The following is a 4,015-nucleotide window of genomic DNA, read 5'->3' on the forward strand; positions in this document are numbered from 1 at the left end:
TATATATATATACCATTAAAAGTTATTTATTACTATTGGAGGTTGGACGGGAAAGTGTTGGAAGGTTGAATAATTACAGATATTTTCGTTCAAATACTTATTTAGAGCGAGTTAGATTTAGGACAATAAGATTTATATCGATTGAATAATGCTATAAAAGTTTTCCAGATACTTTCATTAGACATTGAATTAGAATTTACTTCAGCTATAAATCCACACCTGATTAAATTCAAGACCATTTCGTTAAATGCACCAGTTAATAAGTTGATATTGCTAACGAAATCTTGGTCGGGTTTAGCCTTTCAACTTATTCCACTTTTTTAAAAGAAAAAATTGCAATAATTTTTGGAAAGTTGTAAATTGACAATTATAGGAAATGTTTCATGCAAGTCGCGTGGGTAGGTCACGTGGGCAAGCTTTGCGCAAGCCTGGCGCCATTTTCAAGTGGGAGCTAATAACTTGGAAAGGTTTTTCTCACAAGATAAAACATACGTTTATAATACTGAAATGTCTGAGCATAGTGGACACTGATATGGAAATAACTGGTTACAGTGGATAACAGTTAGTTAACTTATATACGGGTTCGTAACGGGAACGTTATTAATGATCGGTATAACTTGGAATAATGACCACAGTTCTATCATCAGGCATATTACATTAACCTTTTATTCTTTATGATAAGATTATTAAATGGCCTTAGTTTGAACTATACGAAATTTGAAACTTTTACAACATTTATTCATTTTGTAAAATTAATTTGGATAAATGTTCTTGATATGTAGGTATTGCAGTGAAATACTTTTTAAGCTGAAAACAAATACATCTCATGACTATTTTAAGAATGATAAATAATGTGCATATTAGGATGGAAAATTAATGAATGTGGAATGGAAATGCGTATACCGGATCCGGTTGTAGGAGTATGGAAGGATCCTTAATGCTACAACTTTATATATTATGGATTTTCTAATGTTATAATTAATGTCCTTATATATCATTTTTATTAATTCCAAGCAATATCTCCTAGACAAGGATCTATACCCCAAAGGGGTTACGTCCTGCAATGCACATCTTCTAAGAACAGGAGCGGCTGAGTTCGTTGTCCTGCGTTTACTGGTTCTTCGTCGCTAACGCCAAATATGGGAGGACAGCTAACTATTGCGAGCTCATTATTGGCGTTCACAACGGTACACTTCATGTACCAAAGCAAATGCAAGTCGGAGGAAATTTGCGGTTAGGGCATGAGTGAAAGGTTCACTGCTCGTGGCAGACATATTGTTTTGAACCTAAAAAAAAAATCAGAAGTGTTGTTTGAAAGGTAGTGCGATATTTTAAACAAACACACAAACATAAGAGACTTTTATATTACGCAGAAATTACAATATAACAAATAACTGTCAGAACTTTAAAATTATTTCAACGCTACTGTTATCACAATATTTTTCCTAGATTTATTTTTTTCAATCTCATAACAGATGCCAGCTCTTATTAAAAATGCAAATACGACGCAAGACGTTCGTTATTCGTGAAATAAGAAGCTATTCAAAAGTTGGAAAAACGAATAATTTAATATAAATAAGAATTCCTACAATTAGAGCTGAATTGAGAAAAAACTTTCTTTTTTTCAGTTGATTTTTTTTTTAAATATTTTACTCACGTATTTTTTTTTTTTTTTCATTTCATTCATCAACTATTACAACTTACTGTATGACCTTTTAAATACTTGAAAAGGAAGTCCATAAATAAGTGGTCATGAGCTTATACAAGAAGTGAATAAAATCAAGGAATACGCTCATCACTTAATTATAAAAAAGTACCAACGAATCTTTTTTTTCATACAGCTCAATGTTTTTAGTCTTAATTAAAGTCATAATTTATATTTTCATGAAAAGTTAGCATCATTCTACAATTTCCTTCATTCATAATGAAACATGACATTCTGATCTTCAGTTTCCTCGTTTCCTTGATTTCTGAAACCAACTGATCGCATATTGCAAGTATTTGAGAAATAAATCTTAATCATGGGTGGAATCTTTTAAGAGAAATCAGATTGGGCATGTTTTTTTTTTTTTTTATGTTACAAATTGATTGCTTCGGTTGAACCCTGAAACCGATAAACATAAAATGGAATTACTTCCAACACTTTCCACTATGGTTATAAATTATTATACACATAATTATTCAGATTTCGAATACTAGTGCAAAATAGTTTTTCTAAGGGAAAGAAAATTTATTTCCCTTATAATTGAAGTTGTTATAACATATGAAGTTATTTATAATAGTGATCGAAAACTGAACCTAATTAATAATAATCATTATAGGTGAAATTATTTCATCTACTAATGATCAGTAGTAATCATTAATGTTATGATTAACGTTACATTAATGATTTTTTGTGATTTATAGTACATAGCCCAATATATTATAATATAAAAATAGGATTGATTAAAAAAAATATAACTTTACCCAGATGTTTGATTGTTAATTATAAGTAAAAAAACTTGCGTAGACGTTCTTATAGCTATGTCCCAATAGGTAATTAATAAGAAAATGATAATTATTTCTTAATGAATAGTAATTATAAGGATCTTTAGATTTAACTATTCTACTCACTATCCTAGATATTAAGGAATATTTTGCCAGTATTTACAGATATTTGGCTTCATACATAATTAAGTCTTTAGAGTATCTAACTAGTGTAATGAGAGTCTGTTTGACTTTTCTTAAGATCGGAAGCCAAATAGTGAGGCAGGAACATAAAAACCTATTCTTGAATACCAATTCCTCAATATAGCACTATGCCTATGTTTTATGCTCTGCACTCTCCACGATTTGGTTTCTAATAATAAAGAGATATCTCTATTGGAAACCAATCAGCGCTTATTCCTCCTGATGGTAAATCTCCTCCAGAAGCCTTGCTTCTTCTCTTCGTCCTTGGTGTCGTTGACTTCCTCCTTCTCTTCCTTGCCTCCCCGGCGGAGGACATCCAAGAACCCCTCGCGACCTGTCGTGTCCACGACAATCTCCACGTCCTTCTCCCCACTCTCTGCCACGAAGGCTTGCTGGAGGTCCCTCATTATCTTCTTCCGGATTGTCTTCTTCATGCTGAGGTGCCTATCGAGGTGCTTGAGGTCGGGTTCGCTCCTCGGGCCTACGACCGGTCGCTTCCGATCTACCTGGGTCCCGTTAGACCGCTCCGAGTCGAATATGTCTCGGATGTGTGGAATACTCCTCTCAGTCATCTCTGAAAAATAGAGAAAAAAAATCAGCATGAGTTATTTGGTTTTTAATAAAATAGGTAAACATAATAAAAACAGACTTGGCCTTTACAACAATCACAAAGAAGCATCAAGTAAATATGAAGTTTTTACTCTTTAGATTTACTTAATATTTCTTAAACCATTTAATTACTTAAATATCATTTTAATTACTAAATGAGTTCTCTAGGAACTACCCATTGGAAGGATGCTAGTGAATGTTATACATTAAAAATTCCAAAGACCAATTATTTTCATAGGGATAGTTACCCGAAATGGACTGGGAATAAAGTTAGTAACGTGGGGTCATTATTACACATAATTTTATTTGAGATATAATATGAATCATTAATGATTTTAGATATACTCTTTTTCCAATTAGTATTTTCATCTAATTCGAAAAAGAGTATAAAATATGAACGTATATATTTCTATGCTATCTATTAACATTTAATTGGATTGAAGGCTATAAATAATAATAAAAAAAAGTGAGGAAATAGTGTGAAAATAGTCTCTAAAAAATTAGAGACGATAGTGTGAATGATGTGTCATATTTTACTAATAATTCAACAAATTTGAAAATAAACTATTATTATCAATAAAAAAGATTCATTTCTAAATAACAGACAGTTATACGAAATATAATTAGTATAAACTTAACCAATAATATATTCATATTCAGGAAATTTTTTTTAAAAATTATTTATTGATATTTACAACTGTATAAAAAATACAACAAGTAAATTTGATCATAATGA

The sequence above is a fragment of the Halyomorpha halys genome, unplaced genomic scaffold, assembly GCF_000696795.3.
Source record: "Halyomorpha halys isolate HHAL.00 unplaced genomic scaffold, Hhal_1.1 Scaffold653.1, whole genome shotgun sequence".
NCBI classification, from domain to species: Eukaryota; Metazoa; Arthropoda; class Insecta; order Hemiptera; family Pentatomidae; genus Halyomorpha; species Halyomorpha halys.